The sequence below is a fragment of the Rosa chinensis genome, chromosome 4, assembly GCF_002994745.2.
Source record: "Rosa chinensis cultivar Old Blush chromosome 4, RchiOBHm-V2, whole genome shotgun sequence".
Classification (NCBI taxonomy): Eukaryota; Viridiplantae; Streptophyta; class Magnoliopsida; order Rosales; family Rosaceae; genus Rosa; species Rosa chinensis.
This window is the reverse complement of record NC_037091.1, coordinates 27,847,004-27,862,428: the sequence shown is the minus strand read 5'-3', so window position 1 is coordinate 27,862,428 and position 15,425 is coordinate 27,847,004. Positions and strand designations below refer to the sequence as shown.

The following is a 15,425-nucleotide window of genomic DNA, read 5'->3' as shown; positions in this document are numbered from 1 at the left end:
TTCTAGCATTCTCTAGTCCATCAAACTTAATCTATGGCAAGTAATCAATCAAATGAAAGAATAATGAGATCATCAAAACATCACCAAGAAAATAAGAATATATTTTTCATTTATCACTCCAAGAAAAAGGGACATGGGCTCAATATCTCACATGGGCTTTTATGAATCAAAACTCATCTTAACATGCTCATATTCTGTACCAAGGTTACGAAATTCATATCCACTACTCATGCACACATTTTTCATATATCTCAATTAACCAAAGAATACCATGTTAAAATCATCTCAACATTGTGATCCTCTTTTAGCCAAAATTTCAGAGATATAGAATCATCCTAGACAGTTGAAAGGGCATCCTAAGACTCAAAAATAAAAACAAAAGACTAAGACGCAATAAATAAAAGCAACAATTTTTTTTTTTTTGGACATTTTTTGATTTTTTTGTATTTTCCAATATATATGACTCAAAATAAAAAATTATAAATCCCTTCCCCCACACTTAAATATTGCATTGTCCTCAATGTAATCAATTATAAACATGCAATGAAACAAATAAGCATAGATAGAAGATATTTACGAAAATTAAAACAAAGAAGAAAAATTAAAAAAAAAAAAGAAAATAGGGAAAGAGAAAGCAAATCTGTATTGTTGACTATTTCACAGCTGCTTCTAAATTGGGTTGCCTCCCAAGCAGCGCTTGAGTTTGACGTCTTTCAGCCAGACGGAATAGAAATTAAAAAGTTAGTAACTATAATTAACAAAGATTTACAAAATATATAAACAAGTAACTATGAATTACAAAATACAAGAATAATTAACAAGTACATTGTACATACGACACAAGTTAGGTACACAAGTGAGTAAAAAAAAAAACATGAAAAATATTTACACAAATGTTTTTTTTTAGCTTAGTGTATCACAACATTTTGTTACATTTTCTTTTGTCATAAATATTATTGATATCAAATCTAATTCCAAGCGGTAAATCAAGTTGGACATGCGGCCCAAGTATAGTCGTCTAGACACAAAGTCCCTCTTACATCCTTTGGGCAACCTTACTGAAATGGCCAGGTGGGGGAGGACGAACACGAGAGGAAAAATCCATTTTGGCATGAGCTACTCCCACATAGTGGTTTAGGCCCATTTGTAAGCACTTCTGGATTCAAAAACCTGTCATGAACGTTGTCCCCTTCCTAGACACCATTCCACATAGGCTATACTTACTAAGATGAAAAAGGTCCTAAGTGTGAAGACAGTTCAACAAGTGTTAATAAAGGCCGCCCTCAACCTTAAGAGACCTGAACTAGGTACCAATAAGGGGTTTAGGCCAATATTAACAAACGCGACTTCACCTATTCCATTCAATTTACAACTTACAATTAAAACTCGTATTCAACAATATAAAAAACAACCTAAGTAAATTAATTAATCTATGTTTTGAACAAAATATATACAACAAATATTCACAATTTAACAAGTGATTTTTCAATCCCCGGCAACGGCGCCAAAAATTGATGCAGCTAAAAGCAAGCGCATAATTTAACCCTGAAATGTCATTAGTAGTAAAAGTAAGTAGGGATCGTTCTATTCCGGGGATTGAGGGTACACCTGTCATTGTCAAACAATTAAACAATTAAAATTAAAACAAAGTATAATATTCACAAAGATATTCACAAGTATAAACATTATTTACGAAAAAGGGGGGATTTTGTTTTTGGGTTTTTCGAAAATAAAACTAAGTTAACAAAACAATTAAAATGCAAAAACATAAAAATACAAATGGAATGAGAGAACAAAGATCAAAAACTGAAACATATGATTAAAATCGATTCAAACCCTAATATTGTTCATCTAAGTCATGAGAAAGGAGTTGATCATGTGAAACATTCGAAAGCAAATGAATTCCCATTTTTTACTTTTCAATGCTACTTAACCTAAGCGAAAGCACCTAGATTAATCCTATCAAACATGCAATCAAACCCTAGAAAGCTAGTCAATCATGTCATGTTTAACGCATTATACATAGAGAAAGGCTATCAACTCAAGTGTACAACTTAGTGTGGAAAAGTCCACCTAATTGCAATCCTCGTTAATTAAATTCGGTCTTTGCACAAAACCTTTACTACTTTGATTCAAGTTTACACAAAACGAAAAGTCGATTTCATGTTCTTAAACCTAGCACCAATTATATCGAAATCCTAAGTGTTTGCAACCACATAAGATTAAAATACAAAAGTTATCTATAACGCAAATTTAATTAAACAAACCCACATAAGCAACTCTCGAAGAACAATAATATGAATCTGAAAATTCTCAATTAATCATAAAAATTTCAGAAATTAATATTTGTTCAAACACATATGTCAACTAGTTCATAACCAACGAAATTCAAAGCAAAGGTTACAAAGGAGAATCGGATTACACCGTGAGATGGAGATGGTGATGAACGATTGATGTGGTGGTCTCTTGAATCTCGAAAGCAAGCTTCAAGGTTGGAGATGGATGATGGATGCTCACGGCTATGCTTCTTCTCCCTCGGCCTTGCTTGAACTCGTGGAGATGACTAGAGGATGGAGAAACTCACGGCTATGCTAAGAAGATTTTCTGATTTTTTTTCTAAAGTGTAAATTGTATGGGAGAGGAGCCCTTGACGTTGAGAAAGGGGGAGTTTTATATAGGATCATGGCTAGGGTTCACAAAGCAATCAGAATTTTCCACATAGCTTCAACCAATGATAATTCGCCAAGTAAGCTTGTGATGTGGTCCAACCAATCATAGAATGCCAAGTAAGCCTTGTGATGTGTTCCAACCAATCATAATTCTCTAAAATACCTCCCTAATATTTAATTGCCGAATTTCCTTGAAATTATTCTGATTTTCTTCATGAATTTCGGCCAACATTCCTTTAGGGAATTTAGGGATGAATCTAGACGCCTTTTTAGCTTTTCCTTGGTGCACACATATTTTCCTTCCATAAATATCTCCCTTGAATCTCTCTTGGCGTCATCTCCTTGATTATTTCTGATTTTCACGTTGGCAATCACACCAAATTATTCCTCCAACAATATTTCTTTCCATAAAAGTCTCCCAAGAAAATCTCTCCTTGAAATCCTCAATCAATCATCTTCAATTCCCACGTTGTCACCTTGTTTTTCCTTAAGTATTACATGGCAAATTTAATCCCCAAGGAAAATATATTTTCCTTTTTAAAAAAAATACTCTTCCTTGATTCTCTCCTTGCCATGTCATCTTCATGAAACTTCTCGTTCCATTTATGAACTCAATTCTGCTTATTTATTCCAAAAACCTGAAAATAGAAGCTTTCTAAAATAAGAAATGGAAACTTTCTTAAACTAAAATGGAAACTTTCTAAAAATGGAAAATAGAAACTACAAAACATAAACTTTCTACAATTAGGAACTTTCCCATTCGAAGAATGGAAACTTTCCTAAACAGAGTTTTATTAAGGAAATAACGCAAAAAATATAGGGAAATAACAGTTAAAATGTCGCATTAAAATGCTCCTATCAACGATCAAATTTCCAAGTTCAACCCATAAGAAGTTTTACTCCAAATATGACTTAGAACTCCGGTCAAACTATGACCTGAAATACTTCCTGAGTCAACTGGGAAAACCCATGTCCTTAGAGTTACTCTACTTACTACTCTTATAAAATCTCAACCATTCCATCAATCAATTGCTCCATTAAGAACTTACTACAATTCACTCCCTATGACTTCACGTTTCAGAATCCGAATCAAACTCCGTATCACATGGTAATTCACTTGAACCACAATATGTCCACAAGTCATGGTCAGGTCAACAACCCATGGTGACCAAATGGAGGAATTTCCAATCCTGTTTTGTTTGTGAATTGCAAAGTATCGTTCCAAAATGATGTTCGCAACATCCACCACATCTACGTGACACATTTCCCGAAACTCGGTTCAAATCAAAACCACTATTACTATTAGTCCCACTTCAAATAACCCTTATGATTTTAGGTATTTGGAGACGATCCAAATCTATAGTCGCTCGTCTCAATCACTCAAACACGAAATCAAACTCCATTCTCGCACCTTAACCCTTGCCCAACAAACTTACTAGCACCAAGGAAGAAATAACCACAACATTTCCTCGAATCACCTCGTAGCACAACTCGAAATTGTAGAGTAGTCTTACTCTACCATCAGTAGGGAAAATGTGCAAAACATGCGAACAATTCGCTACGCAACGAAAACCCTAGGAGGTCGGCATACAAGAGGCATAGCACCTAAAGGAACACCATCTAGACATGTACCTTACACACTTAATGAATACATCAGCACTGAAGAGTAAACGATGGGGAACCGCTGCAGTCGGGCCATCACTCGGGAGGTACTGTGTAACATCAAGCATGTAAGGTAACAGGATAGAAACAAGCCTACAGAATCTGACAACCTAATGCTCTGATACCAACTGACAGGGCCCGCCCCGAATTTCACCCCGAAATCCGAAAAGGCCCTGCGGGGCCCACCTTAGAAGAAATTCTACCAAAAATTTGGCAGAACTTCCCCTAAAAATGGACTACCCAAAACCTGTAGAAAACATTTACACTTCTAAATCATCCATCCTTATTCTCCTGGAGCCACCCTGCTCCCCAAATAACATCAACTTCCAATTTCACAAATAACAATCTCAACCCACATTACAAGATTAATTTCACAGGTTATCAGAGCAATACTATTCAATTAGGTAGTAAAGAACACAGAAATAGAATGAGTACGCGGAAGCAATGCTGTTGGCTATGCCTCGACTCCATGTATGCCCGACCTCAATTAACCTAGCTTGCAAACTGGGCATTTGAAAACCGAAGGGCCCAGGGGAAAAGTAATTTAAAACACGTTAGCGTGAGTGGACAAAAATAAATAATTTAATATGAATAAAACAAAATAAAACTTCATACTTTCCCACATTTTTCGATATATAAAAAAATCCGGATGCATGCAACATATATAAAACACTTAAGAAAGTAATCCGAAAAACGTTGAACTCCAGAAAACCGACTAGCCCCGCTAGCCACAACAACAGAGTAAAAGATTGAAATTTCAATACTCGAAAATATAAGACCAGCCCCGCTGGTTAAGAAAACTCAGACTAGTCCCCGCTAGTCAAAAATAGTATAAGTAGGGGAAGATGATAGCCATACAAATGAGCCTCTCAGGCTAAAGTACTCCCATTACTCCCGTAATATACCCTTACGCCACTAAGTGTAGCGATAGGATACTGAGCTACAGAATTACTGTCACAGAGACAGTAACCTGCGCCACAAAGGCGGAGGGCTACGGTGATCCCATCACCGCGCCACAAAGGCGGAAAAATCAATGCTAGCATGATAAAATCACCCCTCAGTATGGCACAGGGAAACATAACCGAAAATCCAGTAAATCCAAAATACATAAGGCTTCCCCCATCTCTCGTAAAAGAATTTCCAACGACGTGTCCCACACGCCAAAAATATCTCCAAATCAATAGCAGAAAGGCGAGAAATAATAATAAATCGTAATCCCCGTAAACCGAAACAAAACCAATTCTAAAATCATCATCAAGGCATTCCCAATGCCAAAATCGAAAGTCGATAAATAAATAGGAAAGATCAATAACTCAACGGCGTGTCCCACATGCCAAAATATTCTCGGGTCAATAATGAATAAGCAAGGAAGTTCAATAATGAACTAATATTTCATTTTGGAAAATACCATGGAAAATACTTAGTTGAAAAACAACATAATTCAAAGTTTCGAATCCGGGCATAACAAAATTAATATCCAAAAATCACAACCGGAATAATTCATAATCACTTCATGAAACTCATCACTGAAAGTATGACAGGACCCGCCCCGGTTTTCACCCTGAAATCCGAAGAGGCCCTGCGGGGCCCACTTTAAAAGAAATTCTACCAAAAATTTGACAGAACTTCCCCTAAAAATGGACAACCCAAAACCTGTAGAAAAACATCAACACTTCTAAATCATCCATCCTTATTCTCCTGGAGCCACCCTGCTCCCTATATCACAACATCTCACATATCTCATTTCATAAACAATTCTGAATTTAAGAATATTAATCTCATAGGTTATCAGAGCAATTTAATATACAGGCGAACAAGAGAATATAAAGCAAGATAAATGACCGATGCTTTTATAATGTGGAAGCTATGACAGCTATGCCTCAACCCCAAGTACGCTCGACCTCAAGCTAAACTGGCCTGCAAACTGGGCATTTAAAACCGAAGGGCCCAGGGGAAAACATTTAAAATCCGTTAGAGTGAGTGGACGAAAAATTAGTGATTTCAAATGAATAAGTAAAACTTAATGCTTTCCCAAGTTATTCTCTAAAATCTCGCATGCAGTACAAATCTTGAAAACACTCTTAATCATCTTCTTTACTGAAATCTCCATCACGTAACAAGAATATCTTGAAATCTCTTAAAATCTCATCCTCAATCCTTATAAAAACATCCTTTTCATGAGGCTCGTTTGATGACTAGAAAGGACTGCTGTCTAGTCATCTCATGCCATCTAGGAGGGACTGCCACTCAGATGACGCATCGGAAGGGACTGCCAATCGGAATAGGAGGCGGTGGATAGATGGGACTGCCAACTAGCCACATGTAGTAGACGGGACTGCCGACTAACCACAGGTAGTAGACGGGACTGCCGACTAACTACCTCTTATCATCTGGAGGGGACTGCCGACTAGATGACTCACCGAAGGGGACTGCCGACCGGGATATAGTCTGGAGGGGACTGCCGACCAAACTATTACCTAGAGGGGACTGCCGACTAGATACTGTACGCATGCGCCAAAACTGGCCTCCTTAATAAACTGAATAGCCTCCTCAAGAACTGAAAATAATCTCTTTCAATCACTTGCTTTCGGAAAGAAACTTGATATTACCTCAATAAATCAATACTAATTCATCGAAAGCATAACTCAGTAATAACTCACTAACTCAATCCTCGATATCTCAATAAATCCTCGAAAGCATAATCACATGCTCTATAATTCAATAATTGCTTTCGGAAAGAAAACTCCATCTAACCCAAGTCTGATAAGTGCGGAATTCAAAACCCAATAAATCTCGATAAATCAATCATGCTCAAATATTTGCTAAATCCCTCGCACTCGTATATTTTCATAAAAACTGATATTCGAAAACAATAATTCTCATAATATTTTTCCGAATCATTCACTTCCCGAAAATCATTTCCCAACTCAATAACTCATGAATGACTATCTCAAAAAATCTACTAAAAGCCATCGGGAAGGAATTTCAATACTAATCTCGTAATCCATAAATAAATCTCGATAAACTAAATCTCAAATATTCAAAACATAATTAAATCTCATTTGGAAGAAAATAATAATAATACTGCATGCAGAATTAATTTAAAAACAAATGTCCACTCACAGTACTATTTAGGCGATCATGCATACGAGTTCCTTCGTCGAGCAATAGCTCGGTACATCGCCCTGTACACAATTATATTCCGTGAATAGTTATTCGACAAATTAATACGATTCCTAAAATCAATTCCTCATAATTACATCTCCACTTCTCCTTGGATGCAACCCAAATTATACCACTAATACCAATTCGTTAATTTAAAGGTTCCAAGACAGAACCGAGAGATATCCGACGGTCGGATTCTCGTAATTCGATAATCGAAACCCTAAACTTCAAAAATTCATAATCAATTAAAAACTTCTCCAATTCCAACCAAATTCACATATTCAACTTCTACCAAAATTATAGGATTTAACTAGCTAATAAAAAACATAATATAAATCACTGTTCATACACCGCACTATTCACAATCGCACTATTCATGCGATGACACTGTTCATGCGGCGGCCAACTCCTCCTCCGGCCACCAAATTTCATCCACAGCATCATATCAACATTTCCAATAACTTTCTCAACTGTGACAAAGTCAGAAAATACCTTGAAGTGGCCGAACAATTAAGCAAACCGAAGTAGAGTAAAATTTTCTAATTATGCTTTCTTCCTCCACGCTGCAAATCGCTTCAAGATATTTGGGGAGCTTCAAGTACGCCTCAAGACGCTTCTAAAAAGCCTGGCTTTGTCGCCGGAGGTGGCCGGAATTCGGGTCAACGGTCACCTGCTACAGTAAACTTCAAGGACCCAATACGTCGTTTTCCGGCCAAGCCGCAGTGAGCAACCACCGTAGGGGCCAAGAGGAGGTCAAGACGAGTCCGTAGCCACCGATTTGACGCTTTTTGGTGGTCTAGAGGTGGTGAAAGAGGAGGTTGCAGAAGAGAGAAAGAGAGAGTTGCAGAAGAGTTGCAGAAGAGAGACTGAGAGAGCACGGGGGGAAGGAGAGAGAAAAGAAAGAAAAGTTACCCGGCCACAGTAACTTTTCAAATTTATATAAATCTACCATAAACAGTAACTTTCTTATTTCGCTTATAACTTTCGCATACGAACTCCGATTTTTACGTACCACATATGCACGCGCTCGGTTTAACGTCCTCTACAACTTTCATGAAGGAAATTTTCTCAAATTTTGACCCGAACAAAAAGTCAACTTTTAGGGCCCCCTAAAATGTCGAAACGGAGCCAAAAAGTAAATGTAAATGTCGTTTACCCATCGAAAGACTTGTAAACTGGTAAATTTAGGTTCGGGACGTTACAATCTCCCCACCTTATAAAAATTTCGTCCTCGAAATTCCATACTGTTGAAGTAGAGATGGGTGCACACGCCAATCCATAGTAAACAGTCACGAAGATGAATAGCACATCAATCGTACGGCTGTGGCGATGATAATGCACAGAAAAGATGTGCAAGTCTGCTCAAATCATGTAGAAATTACCTTCAAAACTGATCCAAAACTTGACCAATTAGAACATGGAGATCAACCCTTATAAGAAACAATTCTCTAGTTGAAATCTAGCCAATTATTGCGATCTGAATAATTCTCACAGCGTTCTTACTAAATTCAGTGTCTTAATAGATAGATTTACTTCCACTCATTACTGACCGTCCTTAACAACTAAGGGAGAATATCGTCAAACCATTATGTTTGAAGCAACCTGTAAGTGGTTCAACTATGTGAGCAGAAACACCTACTAAAATTCTCAGAATAAAGACTCAAGGCTAAATCAAGGTCGGTTACTTGAACGAACCACACCTTGAAACTGCATAACGAAAATCAAATCTTCTTTGGATTTAGTTTTCCCTTTGCAATCTTAAGTCAACGACTGGAGTAGCTGATAATCTCGACAATCTCGATTACACAAGCAACCAAAAACATATACTTAGAACCCCAAATGTATCAATGTTCCAAGTTGGATACCCTTGTCTTACCTAACTATGTAGTAGTACATACTCACAAGTACACAACTTCGACGTCAAGAAATTTAGGTTAAATAATAGTTCAGATGACTCATGGTATCAATATCACAAACTATTCAGTTTGAATAGTAGCATTCATACTCTTTTTCATATAACTCGTACAGTGAAGATCCACTTTGTTTACCAACAACATGATAATACATTTACCCATACTTAAAACAATTTCAATTCGTACACGGGTTTAGGAAAAGTCCAACAGTTAATAAAACACCACAAGATGTTCACTGATAACCCACATGTCTGAAACAACCAATTTCCTTAGCAACCACAAAAACCACACTTCCTCTTTGTCTATTTGTGCTTGGATTTTTGATCGAATGTCGTGCACGTAGAGGTCCCACAGTTGTCAAGCATATCAAAGAGTAGCCTCGAACCAACCTATAAGTTCTTAATCATGAAGGTTATAGGGTCACTACACTTCCTTTGCGCTACTTTGATACCCAACTAAACATTGATCAAAGCTTTGAGATGACAACTAAGTCAACTAGAGAAACTTCTAGATACATATCCTGCTGGCCATAAAGCGACACATTTCGCATACCTGTTCATGTTCAAAATTTCTGTACCAGACTGCTAGCAAAGTAGTCAATTCTTTCTTCTCCGCGTTTCCAAACCATAATATTCCAATAATCAACGTCAATCTTGCAAGTATTTGAGTATAGCCAACTCTCCTTGCATGGCTCAAAGCCGATATCCCCAAACGATACTGTCATCGCTAAACTGAGGATGAAGTAGCTGGAGATCCGCCCTCTAACAACACTTATTCAATTATATTTCAGCTACAACAGCAATTCCAAAAACTAATCTGCGCTAACTAAGATTGCACCAAAATTTCCCAAACCTCATCTCGCTAAGCATAAATCCAACAACACAACTCAATCATAGTCGCTCAACAATCTAGTACTTCAAGTGTCAGTTGAAACCCTTGATAAAACTCAAGTCCAAACAAATAATTTCCAAACTCAACTCCAACATTTTGCCAAGTCATCGTACTTATAAACCCGTGATGGTGACCGAAGATCAATCGTACCAACAGCTTTCTATACTTCTCCAACCAAGGGTCACCATACGGTAGAAAGATCGATCAAAGTGAAAACTAAATTTCAAACTGTTTAACCCATTACCACCAGTAACGGTACCAAGGTAGTAAAATTCACTTAATTCCTTCAAAGCAATCTGTTAGTATATGTATTTAACTCAAGCAACAACCAATTTTCCTAGATAACAATACACCGTTCACAGAGTCTTTCCTCGAACAACAACCTTGATGAAAAATAGACACTCGTCCAACATCTCGTATCACACCAAGCGGTACCTAGATCTGAAATTAATCCAACCACCTGGCGATCCAACTCCACAATTAAATCACCGTTGAAATACGTCACTGCAAAGACAAACCGCATTACGTTTGACCCACATATAATAAGAATTCTGGTCAAACCTTAATCTGAAATATTTCCGAAGCCAACTGAGAAACTTATTTCCTCAAAGTTATTCCACTAACCACTCTTACAATATCACAATCTAACTGTCTAACAAAAACTTCACCAAGAGTCTATCACAATTAACCTTCAAGGTTCCACAATTTATAACTCAAATCATACTCTGTATCACAAGTAATTCCACTTGCACCATTATAAATATCCAACGAAATCACTACCGCTATTCTCCAATTTTAGGTACAACCATTTAAGCCAAAAACGGATAACTAATTAAGTACACAAATCGATACAATCTCATATACAAAAGTTGTTTCTCATCTTCTCAATTAAATACTGGCAAAGATCATAACTCGACTGTAAAGCTCTATGCGTCCAACTAAATACTCAAGTTTCAAACATAAAACTATATCAAACTTAAATTCTGTCTATCTCCTTACTCAATACGATCCACAACTTCAAAAGGATCAATTATAAGTCAATGTATCAAAAATCAATTTTTTCCAATCCGAACAAAACAAAATCCAAATATCATGGTTAGGTCAAAGAGCCAAGATAACCAGTCATGATTTCCAAGTAATCTCCAACAACTATCAATGATATCACAAATGTCACATACATGCCATATCACATCACGTAACACATCTCCTGAAACTTGGTTCAACGTCAGAACCACTAATATTACTAGTTCCATTTCCATCAACAATTCTGATTCTAAAGCAATTTATAGCAAACTGAGACAACCCAAATCTATGCCCACTCAACTCTAACAATCAAACACGAAATCGAACTCCAGTCTTGCACCTTAAACCTTACCCCAACAAATTTGTTGGCATCGAGGGAGAGATAACCACCACATTCCCTCGGATCACATTTCATAGCATAACTCAACCCTGTAAGGTAATCTAACATCACCATCACCATGAAAAGGTGCAAGACACTTAAACAATCTGATATGCAGACAGATCCCTATGAGGTCGGCGTATAAGAGGCATAGCACCTGAAGGAAAATCAACTAACCACGTACCTTACATACTTGATGAATACTTCAGCACCGAAGAGTAAACGATGGGGAACCGCTGCAGTCGGGCCATCACTCGGGAGGTACTGAGTAACATCAAGCATATAAGGTAACCAGATCGAAACAAGTCTACAGAATCTTACAACCTAGTGCTTTGATACCAACTGACAGGACCCACCCCGGTTTTCACCCTGAAATCCGAAGAGGCCCTGCGGGGCCCACTTTAAAAGAAATTCTACCAAAAATTTGACAGAACTTCCCCTAAAAATGGACAACCCAAAACCTGTAGAAAAACATCAACACTTCTAAATCATCCATCCTTATTCTCCTGGAGCCACCCTGCTCCCTATATCACAACATCTCACATATCTCATTTCATAAACAATTCTGAATTTAAGAATATTAATCTCATAGGTTATCAGAGCAATTTAATATACAGGCGAACAAGAGAATATAAAGCAAGATAAATGACCGATGCTTTTATAATGCGGAAGCTATGACAGCTATGCCTCAACCCCAAGTACGCTCGACCTCAAGCTAAACTGGCCTGCAAACTGGGCATTTAAAACCGAAGGGCCCAGGGGAAAACATTTAAAATCCGTTAGAGTGAGTGGACGAAAAATTAGTGATTTCAAATGAATAAGTAAAACTTAATGCTTTCCCAAGTTATTCTCTAAAATCTCGCATGCAGTACAAATCTTGAAAACACTCTTAATCATCTTCTTTACTGAAATCTCCATCACGTAACAAGAATATCTTGAAATCTCTTAAAATCTCATCCTCAATCCTTATAAAAACATCCTTTTCATGAGGCTCGTTTGATGACTAGAAAGGACTGCTGTCTAGTCATCTCATGCCATCTAGGAGGGACTGCCACTCAGATGACGCATCGGAAGGGACTGCCAACCGGAATAGGAGGCGGTGGATAGATGGGACTGCCAACTAGCCACATGTAGTAGACGGGACTGCCGACTAACCACAGGTAGTAGACGGGACTGCCGACTAACTACCTCTTATCATCTGGAGGGGACTGCCGACTAGATGACTCACCGAAGGGGACTGCCGACCGGGATATAGTCTGGAGGGGACTGCCGACCAAACTATTACCTAGAGGGGACTGCCGACTAGATACTGTACGCATGCGCCAAAACTGGCCTCCTTAATAAACTGAATAGCCTCCTCAAGAACTGAAAATAACCTCTTTCAATCACTTGCTTTCGGAAAGAAACTTGATATTACCTCAATAAATCAATACTAATTCATCGAAAGCATAACTCAGTAATAACTCACTAACTCAATCCTCGATATCTCAATAAATCCTCGAAAGCATAATCACATGCTCTATAATTCAATAATTGCTTTCGGAAAGAAAACTCCATCTAACCCAAGTCTGATAAGTGCGGAATTCAAAACCCAATAAATCTCGATAAATCAATCATGCTCAAATATTTGCTAAATCCCTCGCACTCGTATATTTTCATAAAAACTGATATTCGAAAACAATAATTCTCATAATATTTTTCTGAATCATTCACTTCCCGAAAATCATTTCCCAACTCAATAACTCATGAATGACTATCTCAAAAAATCTACTAAAAGCCCTCGGGAAGGAATTTCAATACTAATCTCGTAATCCATAAATAAATCTCGATAAACTAAATCTCAAATATTCAAAACATAATTAAATCTCATTTGGAAGAAAATAATAATAATACTGCATGCGGAATTAATTTAAAAACAAATGTCCACTCACAGTACTATTTAGGCGATCATGCATACGAGTTCCTTCGTCGAGCAATAGCTCGGTACATCGCCCTGTACACAATTATATTCCGTGAATAGTTATTCGACAAATTAATACGATTCCTAAAATCAATTCCTCATAATTACATCTCCACTTCTCCTTGGATGCAACCCAAATTATACCACTAATACCAATTCGTTAATTTAAAGGTTCCAAGACAGAACCGAGAGATATCCGACGGTCGGATTCTCGTAATTCGATAATCGAAACCCTAAACTTCAAAAATTCATAATCAATTAAAAACTTCTCCAATTCCAACCAAATTCACATATTCAACTTCTACCAAAATTATAGGATTTAACTAGCTAATAAAAAACATAATATAAATCACTGTTCATACACCGCACTATTCACAATCGCACTATTCATGCGATGACACTGTTCATGCGGCGGCCAACTCCTCCTCCGGCCACCAAATTTCATCCACAGCATCATATCAACATTTCCAATAACTTTCTCAACTGTGACAAAGTCAGAAAATACCTTGAAGTGGCCGAACAATTAAGCAAACCGAAGTAGAGTAAAATTTTCTAATTATGCTTTCTTCCTCCACGCTGCAAATCGCTTCAAGATATTTGGGGAGCTTCAAGTACGCCTCAAGACGCTTCTAAAAAGCCTGGCTTTGTCGCCGGAGGTGGCCGGAATTCGGGTCAACGGTCACCTGCTACAGTAAACTTCAAGGACCCAATACGTCGTTTTCCGGCCAAGCCGCAGTGAGCAACCACCGTAGGGGCCAAGAGGAGGTCAAGACGAGTCCGTAGCCACCGATTTGACGCTTTTTGGTGGTCTAGAGGTGGTGAAAGAGGAGGTTGCAGAAGAGAGAAAGAGAGAGTTGCAGAAGAGTTGCAGAAGAGAGACTGAGAGAGCACGGGGGGAAGGAGAGAGAAAAGAAAGAAAAGTTACCCGGCCACAGTAACTTTTCAAATTTATATAAATCTACCATAAACAGTAACTTTCTTATTTCGCTTATAACTTTCGCATACGAACTCCGATTTTTACGTACCACATATGCACGCGCTCGGTTTAACGTCCTCTACAACTTTCATGAAGGAAATTTTCTCAAATTTTGACCCGAACAAAAAGTCAACTTTTAGGGCCCCCTAAAATGTCGAAACGGAGCCAAAAAGTAAATGTAAATGTCGTTTACCCATCGAAAGACTTGTAAACTGGTAAATTTAGGTTCGGGACGTTACAAAGTAATTCCTCGTGATAAATCAAAATCAGGAATCCGAAAACAATTATATGCTCAAAATGTAATATAATAAATAACTAGAGCATTACTTTAAGAAATAAATGCATGCATCATTATTTAAAAACAAAAGTCCACTCACAGTACTATTCCGACGATCATGCATTCGAGTTCCGTCATCGAGCAATAGCTCGGTACGACGCCCTGTACATAAATATATTCTGTGAATAACTATTCTAATTAAATACGATTCTCAAAATCGAATCCTCATAAATCATCTCCCCAATTCTTCTCGGATTCAGCCCAAATTATACCACTAATACCAATTCGTTAATTTAAAGGTTCCAAGGAAAAACCGAGAGATATCCGACGGTCGGATTCTCGTAATTTGATAATCGAAACCCTAAACTTCAAAAATTCATAATTAATTCCAAGTTTCCCCAAAAATTACCAAACTTCACATACAAGCTCTACACAATTTATAGGATTTAATGGGCTAAAAAAAATAGAATTTAAATTATTGTTTAAACACCACCACTGTTCACGCACCGC

General features: G+C 37.5%; 1 long non-coding RNA gene across 1 annotated transcript; it reads right to left on the bottom strand.

Annotated features, from left to right (window-relative positions):
- Positions 1 to 5,802: 5,802 nt before the first annotated feature.
- LOC112196151 lies at positions 5,803 to 15,050 on the bottom strand. The gene is made up of 3 exons (XR_002935007.2): positions 14,878 to 15,050; positions 13,217 to 13,219; positions 5,803 to 5,857 (listed from the first exon to the last, which is right to left on the bottom strand). It is a non-coding gene; the product is annotated as an uncharacterized LOC112196151 (long non-coding RNA).
- Between the last annotated feature and the right edge of the window lie 375 nt (positions 15,051 to 15,425).